The sequence below is a fragment of the Crocodylus siamensis genome, chromosome 10 (genome assembly GCF_052110815.1).
Source record: "Crocodylus siamensis isolate JL-2025a chromosome 10, ASM5211081v1, whole genome shotgun sequence".
In the NCBI taxonomy this organism is placed as follows: domain Eukaryota; kingdom Metazoa; phylum Chordata; order Crocodylia; family Crocodylidae; genus Crocodylus; species Crocodylus siamensis.
Window position 1 is genome coordinate 31,197,197 of NC_143404.1, and position 21,398 is coordinate 31,218,594.

Genomic DNA, 21,398 nt, shown 5'->3' on the forward strand with positions numbered 1-21,398 from the left:
AAGGGAAACCCACAGTTCCCCATGTTTTTCTCCTTTAAAGGAGTTCCTGGTGATGTGATATACATACAGACATTGGAAAGGTGTAGTTGAAGTCACATGGAGAGGCTCCATTCCTTCTTCTGGGAGGTCCCAAAATAGAGTATTGGGTAATTGCTCATCTGCTATAAGGGCTTTTGTTGAACATAAGTGAACCTTAGTTACTCAGGATGTGGGCAAGATGGGATATGATAGATTGTTTGAGCTGATAACATGATATCTAACTATGTATATCTGTTCCAACACTCCAATGGCCAGATTCTGTTCCACTTACTGGGCATCCAAGTCAACTGTAATTCTATTCCACCCTGTTCCCAGTCCCTGAAAATCTATTAATGAATTTAATTTTGTAATACACAATCATATGAGTCACAAAGAACAGTGGGGAAGAGGGAGGCAAACCCGCCATTTGTATTAAGTCTTTCAGGGACTTGAGAGTGGAATAGAATTACACTTAAGCACCTAACTCTACTTACATGCCAAATGGATGCATGTACATGAGATGTTTACGATGGAGTTGCCTAATTAGCTTCAGTAAATGTAACCTGCAGTAAATGTATCAGTGTCTACACATGCTATTAGGATGGAGTAAACTATTTAACTCCACGGCCTCCATCCTGCAGCTCCCAGGAGTGGGGCTGGGAAGGACATCACAGCACATGCACACATACACACACATCCACATGTATACACACACGCGCGCACATACACGACCCTGGGGCTCCTCCACCCCACCCCAACTACCCGACTCCACTATGCAAGCAACTCCGCTAACAGCCCAGTGGAGGCCAGACCAGGGAGAAACCTATTGCCCGGGCTCTGGAGAAAATTGAAACAAAAATTCCAACTTAACACAAACCCGTCCACACGTGCCAGCTTCTGAGCCAGGAGGGCTTGTGTGGGTGGGTTCACACCAACCCAGGAATTTTTCTTCAATTTTTTCTCCAGCAGCTGGGATGCTGAAACAGCCTCCGAAATCCGGGGCTGTCCCAGCCAATCCGGAACTTTTGATCACCCTATACATAAGAGCTAAGTATTATTATTTGCAGTACAGCTCCTTTGTTTGCTTTAAACCACACATGGGACATACTGTTTGTGAGGCAAAATTAGAGTGGTTTCTTTTCATGTACAGTATAACTAATGCATAGGTAATTGCTGTCAGAGTTTGATAATTTTACTTGTAAATGGTTTTTTCTCTTTTCCCAAAATAATACTTACAGGCTGTCTTTTGGCCTTATATCAATAATTGTATAGAATCAAGAAAAATATTATTGAATTAAGGAAAAACAGAGAATTTTGCCCATCTGTAATATGTTTCAGACATAAGCTCTCAAATTCAGTTGGTCTCAAGTGAGTTTTTGCTTTTATATGCAAACTGCAAGGCACTAATCTAAGTTCTTATCTCTTACAGAGTCCAGCATAATAGAATTTTGGAGAAGCAAAAATGATATGCAAATTAGTTATGCAATACTGTGGGGAACTAATGTTCTGTTAGTTTACAAATAATAAAAAAATCTTAGCCCATCTCTCTGGTTGCATCCTATAATTAACTTAAACTGTGGTTGCTATTCCAAAGCCACTCCAGTCCCTTTATTCTCTATCATTATTGAAAACTCATATTCTGTCACTTTGACCTGAAACCTGGGTGTTGTCTTTGACAATGCCCTCTCCAAGATATGACATCCAAATCTTGTAATAGCTTTGCCAGAAAATTTTCTTATGTGGGATTTTTTTCTTTCCACATCACTAGAACTCATACCCAAGTCATCACAAATTTCTGTTTTACTAATGAACTGCCTCACCTTCCTCAAATATATTCCAAATTTTGCTGCAATCATTTTTCTGACTGTTCTCTTAACCATGTCTTTCACCCTGCTTTCCTACACACATGTGCCTGAGACTCTTCCCCTGTGCTCCACACCTTAAACACAAGTTTCTCACTCTTTCCATTTACCTGGTCCCACCACACTTTAACCTTACTTGTACCTCTCCCATCTTATTAATGATACTTTTTTCTTCTGTTTTGTCCCTTATACAAAAAAAACCCCACTCCCTGGACAAGTTAACAAAAGCCTGATCTATTTGAATACATCTTAAGAGTAGTGAGCACTGTGCTTATGGAAGATACCAAGTACTAACAACTAGAAGCATACCCAGTAGGGCTGTGTCCAGACGAGTGGGGTCGTGCGGTACATGGCGCTGCAGACACATCTGTGGCACCACATACCACACATTCAGCTGTTCTCCACTCTACAAGGGAGCAGCACAGGCCAGGCTCTGAGCGGCAGGATCACCACTGCTGGAGCCCCAGGAAGCCCCGAGGAACCCAAGTAAGGCTGGGCCCTAGTGCTAGCCCTAGTCTCCCCTACCCCATCTGGGGTAACCTGCCACATGCCAGAGGGTGCAAGGCACAGGCATTCCCTGGGGACAAGTAGCAGTGGCACAATACTTGACCTCATGAACAGGTGGAATCTACATGCCGTCTCGTGCCAGTGTCCGCCTTCCTATCACCTGAAAAGATGCATGATGTTTTCTACCTGCTGACACTTACACCATGCCTTTCCAAGATGTACCTCCAACTGTCCATGTCACTCTGGGGTTTTTTCTGCTTTCTGTGATCAAAGCCATAGCACCTACAATTTCATGCAGTATACTGCATCGTGCCGAATGGCCTCAGTGAATAGGTTTATATTGACCCTTGATGAAGTCAGACCTTGACTAGGAATCTTCATCTGTTTGCATGCACTTCCACCTATTCTGGCGAAGCCCCCACGCATGTCTTGCATGAGTCTCATGTAGATTTCTGGTACCAGTTGTTCCATTATGTATCACCACATGCACTTTTCCGTAAGGAGTTGAACTAAAATGATTGCATTGAATGTTGTCTTTTCTCAGTTTATATTCAATGATTCTTTGCAATAGTTTTTTGGTATGATTCATGAGTTTTATGGCTCTGTAACCAACAATCTTTTATGTGTCCTTTCCCCTTAAAAATAGGTGCCATAAAATCTCTTTTTTCATGCCTCCAGTTTTTTCTTGAAGAATATGATCTTACAAAAAAAACACAGCGAGGAGGCATACACCTTTGCATCCCACCACTTTCCATGCCTCTCTTAGCATTCCAACTGACCTTATAGCCTTCTATTTCTTTACCTTATGAAGGTCGTCTTCTGCTATTTTTTCTGTTGATTCAATCAAAGCTTGAATTACCAGAACTTCTCTGCACCACTGCCTTGGCTTTGATATTCACAAGACTTTAAAGTACCAGCAAGTCTTTTACCTGTCCCTGACCTTTCCTGGTTCTGTCAATACATGAGTTGCAGCTGCTGCTGTGATTGAAGTTGCCATTTATATTGCAAGTTTGTTGGAGCAGGTACTTTCTTCTGTTCTATTTGTAGAGTCTCCAACATAATGTCTCTTGATAGCATCATAATGCAAATAAATATTTTTACACAGTTACCTGCTTGATATATTCAAAAATCTACACATTTCTCCATCCTCTGAAATGTAGCCACCTGTGACTTAGTATCACAGTACTAGTACCCCAGAATAATATAATTATGGGATAATCTGATAGTATTTATGGACAACTATAGACATCTATATCATGGAAAAGCTACTTTTTATCTAATTCTGAACACATTTAGAGTACTTGGCATAGAACCATTGTCTAATTCTACAACTGTTGTAGGCTTACTCCCTATACAATTTCATGGGGACCTTTTCAAACCCATCTGTTCCAGAAATAGGGTTTATTACTTAGGTGATCTGAGCTTGCTGAGATCTATCAATGGGAGCCAAATCCACATTCTTTTAGTTTACCTGTCATAAACCCTAAACACCCCATAAGAAGAGAGTAAAGGAAAGAGATTAAAATATCAAAGTTATTTCTTCCATTTTATTATTAATTTAACTCAGCTGCACAAATTAGTCAGCTATAAAGTTTGGCAGTTTTCGTTTCTATGTCAGAGAGTGATCTTTTGATAAAAGTTTAATAACACAAACTGTGGTTAGCAGTTCTGAAATAGACAAGGTAGGAATTAACATTTTGCAGAGGCTTTTCACAGTCTGACGTATTTTAACCTTTACTTTGTGTTTTAGTTTGCATACAATTACATTTATAAGTAATCATTCTCATCATAAAGACATGTAGACTGAATTTCCATGCATTAAAATGCATAAAAGAACTGAAGAATTTTCAGACTGTCTTCCGTTTGTGATTAATACCTTTCTGATGAAGCATCTGTCCCCTTACTCTGCATAGTTCTCTGCCTTCCCATACACCTCTTGAAGATCTTTCAATGCCTTTAACTTTTCTCTCATTTTGGAAGCTGGGGCCCAGCTGCTTCTACTGGTACTGGTGATGTGATGCCAAATCTTCTTTTGACTGTGGATGGAGTAGCCACACTTTATAAACACTTCCAAGTCCTCATTCCACCTTTATCTCCTTTTTTCCAATCCTGCCCAAGCCATAGGGCTGTTCTAAACTAACTTCATAGGCTTTTAGGATTAAATATATCCAGAATGCTGAGCCTGAGTATACAAGCAGCCCAGCTGGAGGCAGTAAGGAAAGATTGCATGCCTGTCTAGGAGGACTGGGTCAGCTGATGAGGATAATTGGCTCATTAAGGGGAAAGGGAGAGAGAGAAAAGGCAGAGGCAGAAGCTGGAGCACTGCACTAGAACGCTGTCTCAGGGCACCCTCTTTGCTGTGTATCACAGGGTTTGAGTTAACCCTTTGCTGTTGATATATTTGTATGTTGGTTGATTTATGTTGTGTCCCATGAGGTAAGTTCACCTCAGAGAAATAATGACTGTGTTATATGAACTGACAACCCACTATGGGGTGGTCTGCATAAAAACAAATTATGTTCAGTGTGCTGGGATCCTTCTTTGGTCATGACCCTACCATGCGTTTGTGCTTTTTTTATTTCTTCTATCAGCTCAAATCCTCAGCTAGTATAAACAGACACTTTCACAGCAGTACCTGACCTTTATTGGAACTCAGTTGCTCCTTGTTTGCTTTTCTCACTTCTCTATTCTCTACAGGTCAATCTGTGGTTTAATTTTTTCTTTTTTCCCTTGGATGCATTTGCTGCTCCTCCAGTTAAGTCATCTGCAGGTTGAATTTAAACCATATTATACCTTAGAAAATCATGAAGCAGCTGTTCAGGAGGTGTAAGGGGAGTTTAGATTAGCTAATAAAGTATGCTCTGAAAACCAGAACAAATTGATTGATGGTTAATATATATTCACTCTGTAACTGATGCTTATGGCCAATCATTATAACAGTCACTCCATGAACAGCCTATCCATGAATTGTAATTTAGGAACAAAAGTGAAATATATTTGTCCGTGTTCATTTTCCAAACTGATATTGAAATGGTGACAACAAATGAAGACAAGTTAGCTGAGAGAGGCTTTTCACACCCCCAAAACAGTGTGACTTTTTCAAGACTTTTCATTTTCCACTTCAGCCATAACAGTGAACATCTGGATTTCTTACAATAAAAGCAAGAGTTTGAGAGATGCCAGAACGCAGGAATAAATGGGCTTAAATACACTTGTACAGAGCAAGAGGCCCCCTGTATCACTTGACCACATAGTGGGATAGAATGGGCTACAGGCAAGGTCTCCATTTCCTAAAAATGCCACTAAAAAGACTACAGGTGGGTTGGACTTCTGGGTGTTGTGGGGTGGTTGCCCACAATCAATATCTCGGAGCTACTTCAGAGAGCCTGCAGAATGATACTGGCTGCTATTTCTCTCAGAGAAACTGAGCCACACATCTGAAGCCTGCCACCAAGCTTGAGGAGAAGCAGAGTCCATCTTCTCCCCCAGGTCCGTGAAAATCTCTTTAGAAAGACTGATAAATCTAACATAATAGAACGGGGCATGCAACATCTGGTCCAAGTGCAAAGTGCAGCCTTCAGGACCTTGGAATCTGACCCACTGGGCTCCCCAAGGGTCAGGAAATGTTAGCAGGGAACAATGGTAATTAATACTGCCATCCCTTCCTGCTGCCAAAATCCCAAACAATGCTCACTAGATCAGAACTGGGTCACAACTTTCCTCCCACATGGCCAGATTGGGGTGGAGCCATGCCCCCTTCCCTCCACCCAGCCAAGCTGGGTCTGAGCCACACCTGCTTCTTTCTGCAGGGCTGGGCCACACCTACTTTTCTCTTGCCCAGCCAGGTTTGGGCTGGCTCATGCCCTCTCCCCACTCCTTGGGCCAGGTTGGGACTGAGCCAAGCACCTTTCTTCCACGCTTCTGGGCTGGGGCTGGGGCTGGGCTATACCCCACCCCTCTCCACACAGCTGAATGGAGGCCTGCTGCACCTGTCCCAGGTGCCAGATTAGGTGCAGCAGCCAGATCCAGCCTGCAGAAGGGCTGGGCATTGTCCATCTGACTCACTGGATGAAAAACTTGAGCACCACTATTAGAGATGTGTGTGAATTTCACCTAGAACATAACACATGGGAATTGTTTGAGAACTTGAGAAAATGTACTGTGAACAAATTTCTGAAGTTTTCTGTTGAAATAGGTATTAAAAATTTTTGTGAGATGTTTTGGACAACATTTTGAACCTTCAAAATGTTGTTATTTTCATTTTTGCTATTAATTCAATAAAATCAGTATCTGGCTTTTCCTATTCTGTAACTTTCCTCAGCACTTTGATTTGTAGAAAAAAAGCTTGAAGACTTTTAACATTCACTTTTTTTATAGTAAGTAATGCAAAATTGAGGGAAGCTAATTTGGGGGGAAGAGGGAAAATAATAAATAATATTCTAAAGCACTAGTGGCAAAAATGGGTAAAGGAGATAGAAACCAAAGATATAAATGTTCAAAATCCAGAATGAAAAAAATTAATTTCACATTTTAGAATTTTTCTCTGAAAAATGACATTTTTCCATAAAAGTCCTTTGACAAAACTTCTTCTCTTTGTCATTGTTTGACCGTTTTTTCCAAGTGGATCCATGTATCGGATCTCTGCATCTGTGTCGACATTACACGTGAAATCTGTTCATAAGACAAGGAGAACATCCAGTGATAGTAGCTGAATTTGGTATCTCTGAGTAGGAGAACATCCTCTTTTGTCCTTATCTTCAGTAAGCCATCTTAGAAACAGTCCAGAACTCAAATAGAAGGTACTCTTACAGGGTTACGATCACAAAGTTTTGAAATCAGGGGTCTAGCTCCACATTGAGAGTTGATTCAGCCACTCTGAAACCCTACCAACATAATTCCTGTCTACTCACTTCAAGATCAATCAGTTTTAGAGATTTGAAATCCCTCCAATGTATTCAATGATAATAAGATTAATTAATTCTAGTTTAATTTAGCATACTAAAGTTTTAACCATTCATTTAGACTGCGCTGTGATTCATCAAGCTGGTAGTTAATTACAGGTGCATCTTGCCATGGTTTATGCCAACAAAGAACTTTTCATAATGCTAGAATTCTGGTCGTTGCCTGGAAAGTAAACAATTGGGCAAAGAGGAGCAAATTATGGGCTGACCATGTGTCTCTTCCTCTCAATCATTAGAATTGAGGTAATTAAACCAATACCTGGGACCAGATTTTCACAGACTCGGCCCCACCTTCCACAACATTAGGCAAGATCTTCAAATGGCCTTAGTTTCTAGGAGCCTCCATTGTAAAACTTGTGTCCAGATTGTCACAGGAGCTCCATTCTGAAAACATTAAGCTTTTTAAGCAGTATGGCAAGTGGTTTTGTTACTGCACTGGGAGCTGATCTCTCTTGATGTGAGTGCCTGGTCCTGTAAATTCTAGGGCAGAAGTGAGCCAAAGCAAAATTCTTCCTGTAGCTTGCAAAGCTCTGGTAACACTTTATGGAAAAAAGAAAACAGACCTCAGACCTGATTCTCAGCAGGTTCAAACCAGACTCATTCTTGCTTTCAGATCTTTCTAATAATTCCTTTGTGTTGTGCCAACTGTCTCACTGGGAAATCGAAACCCTTGCAAAAAAGCTTGTATTCTTCTTGATGCTCTGTGTGTGTGTTGTTTTCTTTTTTAAAAGCTGCTATTTTGGCCAAGGGCATTTCTGTAAGTGCATGGTGTTTGTATCTCCTTACTGCTTTCAGCCACATGACAGGTAACTCTGGGGTTTTGGCTGAGTTATTCAGCCTTGCAAAACAAAACACTCCCAAGTGACAGAGATCTGAAATCCTCATTCTGTTGAGAAAAAAAAGAGGCTAATCTTGAAGCTGTTAGCTTCGTCAAGCCATTTTATAGACTACTTCTTAATCAAAACAAATCACTTTTTTGTCCCCTATAGTTTAACCTCCAGCCTAATTCTTTAGCAACTGCTTAGTGATCTTTTACCACTCTGAAGAAAACTTGTAAGTAGATGAAAACTCTCTGGAGACATTAATTTTGTCTCCATGTGAAATGTTAAAAAGTCTCCTGGATATTTGTCTGTGTCTACTAGCACAAATTCTAGGACTTTGCATAACAATCTATTATTTATTAGCAAAACTCCAGAGAAAATATGTATACTCTGTTTGTCTAAATGTTTGTCCTCTTTGTATGAAACAGCAGTAGAGAACTGATTAGGCATCTTACTTTTGTTCCCATGTGCAAGCATAAGAGAACATATCCCTCAAGTCTGTACCTACTCTGATTGTGAGTTTAGAGGCAACACATTCTTACTCTTATTCTACCCCGTGTAATTGCTCTTCCATTGTTATGGTTAAAATGTCCACTTATTTTTGCTTCTGACTATGCTTGCTGGCTAGATAAAGTAGTGAATAGCTATGAACTGTGAAATGTGAGCTGCAGACAACTGTGACTTGGAGGCCTTGTTCCATATCACACTGTGAACTGCACAAATGTTGATCGGTATTGGTGCTACCTCCAGTTTAGAGCAGTCGCATTTTCAGGCCAGCAGGGTCCTGGAAGACTGAAAAGTAAGAATCTCCCCCAATTCCCATTCAGGGCTTCCCTCATCCCCCTGCCCACCTACTTGCAGCTGCCTGCACTGTCTGTTCCACGGGAGCAGTCAGGGAAGGGTTAGCCAGGCCCAGAGAACAGCAGCAGCAGTGGCTGGACAGGCAAATTAACCCTTCCATACCTGCTCCTCTGGACCAGACAGCACAGGCAGTGACAAGTAAGTTGTGGGAACAGGGTAGTCAGTGGGGTTCTGAGGCAGGGGGTGGGGGAGAGGGGCAGTGGGCCCAATGTGGGCAAGTGGAGGAGTGAGGAGCAGGTGGAGTGTTTACACTAAGGTGTAACCTAGACTGGCTACACTTTTTAGCATTACACAAACTGGGTGGCATGGCTAAGAGAGAATCCTGTCCTGGAGTGGCATAACTTTGAGAGACGTAATGACTGCTTAAAACTAGTTTCAGGTGTTAATGTGAAGACAATCCAGGTATTAAGAGATCCAGGAGCTGCCTAAAATTATTGGGCAACAAGGCCCTCAAATATGTAATTTCTGGAAGTGTTACAATGGGCAAAGTACAACCCTGGCAAAAAGGCATGCATGCTTCATTGGACAGTAAATAAAATTCCCAGCAAGTCTTCTGAAATGAGCTGTTCCTTTCAGTTTGGAATCTGAAAATGCACAAGGAAACTTCAAACATTTTTAAAATAAAAAGCTAAAGGAACAGAATTTGATGTATTTGTGGATCAGGAATTTCAAACTTGAGTGTCAAGTGTCATTGAGAGTGGGGGCATGTAGCTCTTTGGGTTCCCAAGTACAGGTGTGGATGCCTAACTTTAGGCACCTGAGTCTGGAAAATTCGACCAAATCAGTTGAACACTGTAATAATGTGTTATACATGAATATTAGGAAAGACTTTAACTTTGAGGGTGGTTAAGCATTGGAACAGATTACCAGGAAAGGGTGTAGAATCCCCTTAGAAGTTTTAAAGAGTAGGTTAAGCACTTGCATTGGATAGGTTAGATGGGGATAATCCTGCCTTTGAGTCAGAAGCAGATCCAGGATTATTTTAAGGGGGCTGGAGGAGCAGCAACTGGCATTGCAAGGATGTCTGTAACCCAGAGTGTGCAGAACATGCCACAGAAGGAGCAGTCAGGGGCATTTTTAAGCCCCAGACCACTAGCTCCTACCAATTCCCATTCCCTTCCCCTCTCTGCCCAGAGGCACATCCCCACTGTTCCCCTCTCACCTGCCACTGCCACTGTCCCCACTGTCCTGGGGGTAAGGGGAGCTCCAGAGCTGTTCCAGCCAGGATCAGCCTTCCCCTCCTCATGCCTGATTTGAGGCTGGCAGGGAACTCCTACAGGGAACAGTCAGGGAGGATGAAGCCACCTGCGAGCCACCACTGCTGTCTCAGGCTGAGCCCAGTCCCTGCACAGCCTGGCTGGAATAAGGCAGGAACTCCACTCACCCCCAGGACAACAGGGAGAGTGGCAACAGCAGGCAGGGAAGGGGTAATGGAGGGAGCAGGAAGGAGATGAGAGGATGTGCCTCTGAGCCTGGAGAGGAAAGGATTGGAAATGGGAGCTTCTTACCTTCTTTAGGGACTTTAAAAAGTCCCCAGTTGTTTTTCCTGCCAAGTAGTCAGAAACAGGAGGTGTGTCTGCACCCCATCCAGATCCACCTCTACTTAGGGTTATCCCTTGACTTGATCACCTCCTGACATGCCTCACAGCTCTCTTTTTATATAACTTTATGCAGGTTCTAACCTGATTCATTTGCTGAATGAATGCAGACTGTGAAATACACGTTAAGAGTCGTAAATGATATGAATATTTAAGAACTGAATTGTGAAAATATTCTGAACATCTCCTTTTGCTTTAAGCTTTGCTGAGACAGGAGTAGGGCACAACAGCCCTTCCTGAGCTGCTGTTGACCAGGTTTTAATACTGCCATCTACTGGTTGGTAAATACACTATAGCCAGCTCATGCCAGTTCTCTAATGCTGAGTGAGGCTGTGCTGAGAATCTGAAGCTGACTGCTGTTTGTGTGCATACAGCACACAGAATCATTACATGGCTATTTTCAGTAATAATTCATCCTATCCCTGATGAAAATCCAGATGCAAGTTACATATTGGTTTAAAGTACTTTCTCTGTACCTATAGAGCTTAACTCGTAGTTATGTTGTGCTTAATTATTCCCTACTTCTGGGATTATTCCCCACTTCCAAACAATCTGTGTAACTTAAATACTAGCTTAGTTTAATGGAATTAGATCAGCTTTTCAGTGAGGTTCTCTCAGTTATACATGATCTACAGTGAATTATTGAACTATATTGTTTCAGTCCTGGGTTCTCTCCATGTTTTTCAAATGGACTAATGTCTAGAGATCCTAGAAAAGTGAAACCACACCTTGCCAGTATGTTTTCTTCTTGTTCCTGTTCCCACAGAATTTTCTCCATAGCGCACCAACATTAAGCAAAAGCAACAAATCAAGCTCTTTCAGATCTTCTTTCCTAAACCTCTAAAGATAAACTTTAGTTTCTACATAAGCCAGAGGTGGTAATTTTCATCTGATGAGCCACTTCAGTTTGGGTGACCTGTCAAAAGCCACACACACACACACACAATCTTTCAGAAGATATAGTATGTTAAAATGATACTTAAAAAACAAATCATATACTAAACAACAAACATTTACTATAACATATTTTAATTTTATTTCAAAACAATAATTTGTGTCATGATTTGCTGAGGGTAGGGAGAGGGTTGAGAATGGAGGCACTTGCATAACAGCTCAAAATAAAGTCTTACTCTTGTATATTGTTTGTATAGGTATTGGCAGTGAATATGGGGGGATCCATGGGGTAGACGTGGAGTTTAGGAAGTGAGGGGTGTGTGGCAGGGGTGGATGTGTGTGGGGGGGTGCTTGCATGCTAGGTCCCAGAAGCAAGCTGGGGTAGGAAAGGAGGGCATGGGGCATGTGCAGCAGAGCTCACCTGGGCAAAGCAGTACAGTGCAGGTGCAGATGCAGGTATGGTCCACCCCCACCTCCTCATTCATCCCACAACTTTCTGCAAGGTGGCATCTGCTCCCATCCAGGGCAGCCTATGCTGCACTACTGCCTGCATTCACCCCGTACCTACTGTTGGCACTGGCACCACCCCAGCCAGTGTGCACAGCTTCCCAGCAGGGCTATCTTCTACCCACTTGCCCGCCCACAAGTGGTTGCTCATTGTGTTGGGTGGCCAAATGCATGGAAGGAGGCTGAAGCCCCATGAAGGAGTTGCACAGCTGCAGCTTCTCCCCAAACAGGCTGGGCATCTGGTTTCCAGTATATGTCCCCACAGCTGTCACCACTTCCCCACCGTAACTGCTACCTGGAGCGATGCAGCAGGAGGAGGAGGAGCAGCCTCTGGAAGTGGTGGGAGCTGAGCAGCACCCAGGTGGCTGCAGCAACAGCTGCAGCTGCCCATCTGGAAGCTGTGAATGCTGACTGAGGCCAGGGTCAGGGCAGTGCCATCAGAGAGTGTGGGGTGGATGTGGGTGGGAGCACAGCACACGCTGCCAAGGGCAGGAGTGGACAGAGCTCACCCTGATGCAGAGCACCATGGAGGCAGCCATGAGCTAGATACAATCAATTGGTGGGCCAGATCTGGCCTATATGCCAGATTTCGCCCACCCCTGACGTAAACAGTTCTTGCCACCAAGCCATCAACTTTAGTAGTTAGGATACTTAAGTTGGTTAAAAGGGCAGCTGGTGTATCTGGGGCTCCCCACTCCCCTCCTCTCATCTAGGGCCCCTCTTTTTCCTGGGCCATTGCTATTGTTTGTTTATTTCCTGCTGGGCCCTGGGCCTCATGTTTTGTGAACCCTGTGCCTCATATTTCATGAACTTGTGCCTCATGCTGTGTTGATTAGTATTTCACTAGAGTATAAGATTGCATGATGTTTACAGAGACCCTTTGTTTCCTGGATCCCTCACCTGCGCCCAGAATATTTGTATAGAGTTGTATATATATATATATTGCACATAGTTCCCATGTCTTTATTATAAATGTTCCATTTTATATATTAATAAATTTGTATATGGTTAAGTCTTCAGGTGTGTCTTAGCTTTATGCTTTGGGGAAGGAGGGAATTGAATGCAGTAGGCAGTTTCACCCCACAGCGTACCTACCCTGTTAACAGTCCCTTCAACTGGAGGGAGAGTACATAATTGAGTACTACCCTGGCTACAGGTGCTTGTTTCCATAAGATTATATCTTTCTGGGAAATAAATCCTTATTGCCTGATTTTTTTTGTTCACATCCTTAGACCAAAGCTGATTGTTATAAATTTGTCTTCACTGCATGTTTCCATAATGTAGTAACAGGAACAAATCCTTTCTCTATATCAGTGCTTCTTAAACTTTTTAGATTCAGGACACATCTCAATAGACTCAACACAACCTTCAGTAGACCCCTCCATAATGTCTGTGAATTGAATGTCTCTCATTTCTGAAACTAGCTTATTTATTACAGTGCTTACCTCCTTGTAGCAGGGCCAGTCAATGGGGTCATGGTGGTGGCCAGGCTGGGACTAACCTGAGCCTGTATTTATCTGTGGATCTACTCTACTGGTCCCCATTTTCAAAAAAGGGAGGAGGGAGGACCTGGGCAACTATAGGCCCATTAGTCTTACTTCAGTCCTGGGGAAGCTCTTTGAGAAGATTATCCAGGAGCACATCTGGGAAGGACCGGCAAGGGGGATGAGGCTCAGGGGCAACCAGCAGGGGTTCTCTCAGACCAACCTGATTGCCTTCTACAATCAGGTCACAAAATCATTATACGTAGGTGTCGGGGTGGATCTAGTCTTTCTGGACTTCAGGAAGGCCTTTGACACTGTCTCCAACCCCATTCTCATTAAAAAGCTAGACAACTGTGGCACTGATGCCTACACAGTCAGATGGGTTGCAAATTGGCTGAGGGACCACACCCGGAGAGTGGTGGTGGATGGGTCATATTTGACCTGGAGGGATGTGGGCAGTGGGGTCCCCCAGGACTTTGTGCTTTCATAGATTTCATAGATTTCATAGACATTAGGGCTGGAAGGGACATCGGGAGATCATCGAGTCCAGCCCCCTGCCCAAAGGGCAGGAAGTCAGCTGGGGTCATAGGATCCCAGCAAGATAAGCATCCAATTTACTCTTGAAGGTGTTCAATGTAGGTGCTTGAACCACCTCCGCTGGCAGACTGTTCCAGACCTTGGGGGCTCGGACAGTAAAGAAACGGCCTGAAACGGCCTTATGTCCAGCCTGAAACGGTCTTGCAGGAGTTTGTGACCGTTCGACCTCATCATCCCTTGGGGCGCTCTGGTGAACAAACATTCCCCCAGATCCTGGTGGCCCCCCTGATAAACTTATAGGTGGCCATCAGATCAAACCTGAGCCTACGCTTTTCCAGGCTAAAGAGTCCCATGGCTCTCAGCCTGTCATCGTAAGATCTGTTTTCCTGACCTCTGATCATACGCGTGGCTCTCCTCTGGACTCTCTCAAGCTTCTCCACATCCTTTTTGAACTGTGGAGCCCAAAACTGGATGCAGTACTCCAGCTGCGGCCTCACCAAGGCCGACTACAAAGGGAGAATGACATCCCGGGATTTGCTCAAGAAGCATCTATGGATGCAAGCCAGCGTTTTGGTCACTTTACTAGCTGCAGCCTCGCATTGGAGGCTCATGTTCATCTTGTGGTCAATGATGACCCCCAAGTCTCTTTCTTCTGTAGTGCTATCCAGCGTAGCACTGCCGAGACTATAAGGATGCTGCAGGTTTTTCCTCCCTAAGGTGGAGAACCTTGCATTTTTTGGTGTTAAACACCATCAGGTTCTCATCCGCCCATTTGCTGAGCTTGTCCATGTCAGCCTGGATCACCCGCCTATCTTCTGGCGTGGATGCTTTGCCCCAAAGTTTGGTGTCATCGGTGAACTTGGCCAGTCCACTCCTGACTTCAATGTCCACATCATTAATGAAGATGTTGAACAGGATGGGTCCAAGGACAGAGCCTTGAGGGACCCCACTGGTCACAGGGCACCACGATGAGTGACTGCCATCAATTACAACCCTCTGGGTCCAACCACGGAGCCAGTTTCCCAGCCAGCGGATCGTGGTGGAGCCAAGGCTACAACTGGCCAGTTTGGCCAAGAGGTGATCGTGGGATACCAGATCAAAGGCTTTTTTGAAGTCAAGATATATGACATCAACCTCTTCTCCCTTGTCCAGGTGATAGGTCACCTGGTCATAGAAGGAAATGAGATTGGTCAAACAAGACCTACCCGCAACAAACCCATGCTGGCTATCCCTTAGGATGTTAGCCTGGGCCAGTCCCTCAAGGATGGCCTCCTTAATAAACTTTTCTAAGATCTTCCCCAGGATAGAAGTCAGGCTAATGGGCCTGTAGTTAGCTGGATCCACTCTCCTCCCTTTCTTGAAGATCGGCACCACATTGGCCTTCTTCCAGTCTTCGGGCACTACACCAGAGCGCCAGGAGTTTTCAAAGATCCATGCCAGGGGCTGGGCTATGACGTTCGCCAGCTCCTTGAGTACCCTGGGGTGCAGATTGTCAGGGCCGGCTGACTTGATGGTATCCAGCTTCTCAAGGTGTTCCTTCATGAGGTCAGCATTTATGGAGGGTAGGGGATCCCCATCACCCAGATCTCCCTGTCCCATAGCAGGCATGGGCGTCTCATGGGACTGATGAAAGACTGACGCAAAGTACCTATTTAATAGATTGGCTTTTTCCTGGGCGTCAGTTGTCAGTTGCCCCATCTGGTTTAGCAGGGGTCCAACATTGCCCTTGCTTTTCCTCCGGCTCCCCACATATCTGAAAAAGGACTTTTTGTTGTCCTTGATGCTTTAAGCTAGTTGGAGTTCAGTTGCAGCCTTGGCTTTCCTGGTTTGCTCCCTGCAGGACCGGACCAGTGCAGAATAATCCTCCTTGGAGGTGAATCCCGTCCTCCATCCTTTGTAGGCTTTCCTTTTTAGCCACAGGAGGTCCGCTAGGTCCCTAGAGAGCCAGGAGGGCTGCTGTGCCTTCTTGCTGCCTTTCCTCCGTGTTGGAATAGATTTAGCTTGTGCACTGAAGATCGCTTCCTTGAGAAGCAACCACTCTTCTTGAACTCCCATCTCCCTGGGGTCACGGTCCCTGAGGGCCTGACCGACAAGCCTCTTGAGCTTGTCAAAGTCGGCTTTTCTGAAGTCAAGGACTTCTGTGTTGCTGACTGACTTGCCAGCTTTATGGTGGATGGTGAAGGTGATCAGCTCATGGTCGCTGTCACCCAGCTTCCCATCGATCACTAGGTCGCCGATTAGGTCGTCCCCCGTAGCCAGTACCAGGTCGAGCAGCGCTTTGCCTCTCATTGGCCCATAGACTTCTTGAGTCAGGTAGAGGTCATCCATGCACGAGAGAAAGCTTTGCGACCGCTCGGATTTTGCTGAGTGATCTTCCCAGGAGATGCCCGGGTAATTGAAGTCACCCATGACAACCAAGGTCCTGGAGCAAGCGGCCTCAGTCAGTTCCCGGGCGAACTCTTTGTCAAGCTCAGGACTTTGAGTGGGAGGTCTGTAGTAGACTCCCACCGTTGTGCCCCCTGTGCCATTTTTCCCACGAATTTTTACCCGGAGGGTCTCTAGCTGTCCATGCCGGTCGCCAACATCAGCTTGCAGGGACATGTAGCTTTCCTTCACATAGAGAGCTACACCCCCGCCCCTTTTGTCAACACGATCCCTCCTGTACAGGGTATAGTCCTCTATACCCGTGGTCCAGTCATGGGTGGAGTCCCACCAGGTCTTCGTTATCCCAATGATGTCATAATTCTTTGCACTGAGCAGGAGGACAAGCTCCTCCTGCTTGTTGCCCAGGCTCCTGGCATTAGTGTACAGGCAGGCAAGTGTGCCCTTGGGGGCTCTTGCCTTGCCCACAGATTGTGCCAGGGCTGGGGCAGGGGTGGGCTGCCTTAAGTGCCTTGGTCTGCTGGCTTTGCAAGGGTCGCTCAGCGGGCCAGCAGTGGCAGTAGTCCCCCCATCCCCCCAGCCGGTGGAGCAGGTCAGCCAGCCTGGCTGAGAAGAGCCTCCTCCCCAGGGGAGAGAGGTGGAGGCCATCTCTTCCCAGCAGCTCACTGCCTCTCTCGCCAAAGAGCGGGCTGTGGTCATGGAAGCCAAAGCCTTTCCGATGACACCAGCTCCACAGTCTTTGGTTCACTGTGTGGATCCTCCTCTCCCTCCTCAGCCCGTAGCCCGAGACTGGGAGGATTGACGAAAACACCACCTGAGCTCCCAGACCCCTAAGCCCCGCTCCCAACTCCCTGTAGCACCTCATGACCTGGCTGGGGGTGCTCCGAGCCATGTCATTGGTGCCCATGTGAATAAGGAGCATGGGGTAGTGGTCTGTGGGCCGGAGGAGCTGTGGGATCCTCTCCGCAATGTCTCGGATGCGGGGCCCCGGGAAGCAGCAGACTTCCTGGGCTAAGGGGTCAGGGCGGCAGATTGCCCCCTCAGTGCCCCGCAGGATGGAGTCTCCCACAACAAACACCTTTCGCTTTGACTTGGGGAGAGCGGGGCCAGTAGCTGTGGTTGAGCCTGGGTTGCCTGCGGGAGCTGGCAACTGAGCAGGCTCTGCTGGGTCTGCAAGAGGTGCAAACCTGTTGCTAACCTCCAGTGATGGAGGGGCCTTGGTGCGCCCGGCCTTGGGGCCCTTGACCACCTTGGTCCATGCCCCTGACTGGGCAGAGCGGGAGGTCCCAGAGTCCTCCTTAGTCGTGGAGGGAGACGGTGCTCTCCCCTGTAGCTCCCGGGGGAGAAGCCTGGCAGTAGGAGTCTGTCTCCTGCTCGCAGTCCCTGATGGCACGCAGTCTCTGGACTGTGGCCTGGAGCTCCTCCAGCTGGCACGCCAGAGACCCCAGTAGGGAGCAGACCCCGCAAGGGGAGGTGGCCATGCTCCCGGGCCCCAGAGCCTGCAGTACTCCGTCTGCACTGTTTAATCTCTTTATTACTGACTTGGACAAGGGGATGAAAAGCACCCTGTTCAGATTCACTGATGACACCAAGATCTGGGGCGAGAGGGTCCAGAGGAGGGCCACTCACATGATCCAGGGGTGGCAGGGCAGACCCTATAAGGAAAGGCTACAGGACCTGAACCTGTTCAGTCTTCACAAGAGAAGGCTGAGAGGGGACTTGGTGGTCATCTACAAACTTACCAGGGGGGACCAGCAGGGAATGGGAAAGACCCTGTTCACCCATGCTCCTCCCAGAGTAACAAGGAATAATGGCATAAATTGTTTGAGAGTAGGTTCATGTTGGACATTAGAAGACATTATTTCACAGTCAGGGTGACTAGGATCTTGAATGATGATCTACTTAGGTCCCTTCCAACCCTACATCTATTAACCTATGAATCTCAGGACACCCTTCAAAGGAACTAGTGGTATCCCTGGATGCTCCGATACCCTAACTGAGAATCATTGCTGTATGGACAGTTGCCCATGAAACTTACCCATATACATGTATAATTAAATATTTTAGAAAAGGATTTTTCTCTTGAAATTTGATGTTTCAATGAAACCACTATTTTTCACAAAGTCACGTAAGAAAACTTTCAGAACTGATTAAGTAAACTTTCCCCAACCAAAATGGGCTGCATTTTGGAAAGCATTTTGAAATTTTATTTCAACATTAATTTTTTCCTTGAAAATGTTGTTTGTTTCATTTTTTATAATTTTAGATCATTTCATGGCAGTAGTAATATAAATTGTTATTATGACATAATATAGTTGAACTCACCCATTTTGATCTTATTATTATACTGAATAAAATTAAAACCAGCTACTATTTTGTATTCTAATAAAAGACTAATATGTGTTACTCATATTTTCTAGATCAGCATTGTAGCTTTTGTTAAGTGTGCCATTTTACATGACAGGAAATTTAATGTTCATTGCCCCAAATGATTTGGAGGGGGAGAAGGCAGGGGATCTCTGAATTTTCATTTTGTGGGAAGTTTTAAAAATGGCTAATTCTGTTCCAGTTCATGACAAAATCAAATTTTGAAATTGTGAAATTTCCCATGAAGGAGAAATCCAAGTCAAACAGTTCTAATTTCTGTACTTGAAAATTCAGTCAAAAAATTGTCATGGTTTGCCCATCCAGACATTTAGGAGGGAAGGTCATGAATCTTGTTTCTTGACCCTTCCAAAAATTCGAGAGACCGTGGCAGCACTGGAAAGAGATGATAGTCCTGCAATTGTATCTGGCTGTCATTAGAAACTAAGGGACCCAAAGACACTTCCACCAATACTCTTTGCACACCTACTAAGAGTTATCCACAACTGATGAGCTGTATCTTAATTCTTCTTAGCATCAGGCAGAAGGCATGGTAGAGTGACACATTAGAGACTATCTGGTTCAGAGAGGCATAAGCTTTCATAGACAACAGCTTCTTTCATCAGATGTTACCTCTCAACAACAGTGATGTAAAGTCACTCTACACAATAACAGGCCTGCCATTTACATGGTTTAATGTATATGCAGTGATTTCATACCTGTAGTCTTAACTTTCCTTAACCTTTAATCATGCCTTAACTTTCTTCAGAGTCCCTATTTAGACAAGCACTTACTATCTAGGAGATGAGCTGGGCTCCAACAGTTTTTCTTCTGCCTCTGTTAAAGTGCAATGAAATGTTCAAAAGCACTGAGGTCTGAGATACAAATTGACAGTCTTTAAGCTCAAGTTAAATCCTCTTTGAGCACATAAATGTCATGTTATGATATTTTCCCATTCTAAGAGGACCAATAAACCAAGGGCACCGTGTCCTTGAATTAGGCAGTGCTTTAATTATTGCTTCTGATTTGGTTGATTCAGCCTACATTGTATTTACAATCCATTGATAGTTCTCCCCTTCCCTATCCCCCCTCTCACTCCCACTTGCTGACTGAAAGTTAAAACATACTGACATTTATAGAAATCAATGCATTAATAAATCAGGAAATTCAGAATGTCTGATTTGCTTTTCAGTGAGTAAGAACTATTATCCTTACCCAGCTTTGCAGAGAAAGAGTAAGTCCATTTGTAATGCATTGTCTAGGCCCATCATAGGTATTTGATGAATAACCTTTCCAAGAAAGAAAAAAAAACAATTAAGGCTGAATTACTTCATTTATAATTCATAGTCCATCTGAGAGAATTTCATTTATTGAGTGCATTGTGAAGAGGTTCCCAGTCTTACTTTTTTAAAAGAGCACAGTTTGATAGCTTGACATATTCTCTCTATTCTTATTTTCTTCTGGCATTTTAAAATCTAAATTGCATTTTCTTATTTTATTTGCAGTTACAGCTTAAACTGTATCAGCTAGTCTAAAATGCTTCCAGCAAAATGTCTGGTCTCAGGCCACCTTTTTATTAAGTGTCATATGTCATTTAATAGGAAAAACTGCTTTCATTACTTCCTTTTTCTGAACTTTCTTCTACCTTAAAATCACCTGTTTCTTGAGGTTAAGAAAGAGATACAGGATTCATTTTGTAGACTCAGTGCATAGCAAGTTAAAGCAATGGTTGTCAACTGGGGGGTGGTACACGTAACCCCTAGGGGTATTTTAAAAAGTTGTAAGATGTATGGGGAGCTCCTGCTGCTGCTGCTCCACCCCAGTGGAGACCTAGGTGACATGTGCCCCATTTATGCATGGGGTGGAGGCAGCTGCTGCTGCTGCGTGCTGGGCTTTGTGCGCCACTGCAGCTGCCCCAGGAGTGGTAAGATGCCATGTGCTTGCCACTGCCAGGCTGTGCTGTGCCCCCTACCCACCCAACAGCAGGACACGTGGCATCAAACCACTCCTGCAGCAGCCTCAGTGGCACACAAAGTCCAGAGCACAGTGGCAGCCACCTCTGCCCTGTATGCAGATCAGGGGAGCACATGCTCTCAGGACCTCCACTGGGGTGCATGCAGCAGTGGGAGCCCCCCCTGCATCCCTGGATGAGCCTCCCAGGCTCTGATTGTCCCATGATCTGGCCCAGCCAGAGCCCCACTCACCCCAGCCCCTGCCTCTGTCTATGCCCCACTCCCTCCCTCACCATAGGGGCCTTGATCTTTCACACACCCCCTGTGGCCCTTTCCCATCCCCCACAAACTTACCTGCTGCGGGGGACAAGAGGGTTCACAAAACATGAGGCCCAGAGCCCAGCGGGAAATAAACAAACAATAGCAATGGCCCAAGAAAAAGAGGGGCCCTAGATGAGAGGAGGGGAGTGGGGAGCCCCAGATACACCAGCTGCCCTTTTAACCAACTTAAGTATCCTAACTACTAAAGTTGATGGCTTGGTGCCAAGAACTATTTACATCAGGGGTGGGCGAAATCTGGCATATAGGCCAGATCTGGCCCACCAATTGATTGTATCTAGCTCATGGCTGCCTCCATGGTGCTCTGCATC

At 45.0% G+C, this 21,398-nt stretch overlaps 1 protein-coding gene across 5 annotated transcripts in view; it reads left to right on the forward strand.

Moving 5' to 3' along the window:
* The window catches only part of KCNIP1 (potassium voltage-gated channel interacting protein 1), a 620,696-nt gene that overhangs the window by 521,148 nt on the left and 78,150 nt on the right, over positions 1-21,398 (forward strand). The gene's annotated exons all lie outside the window — the stretch shown is intronic.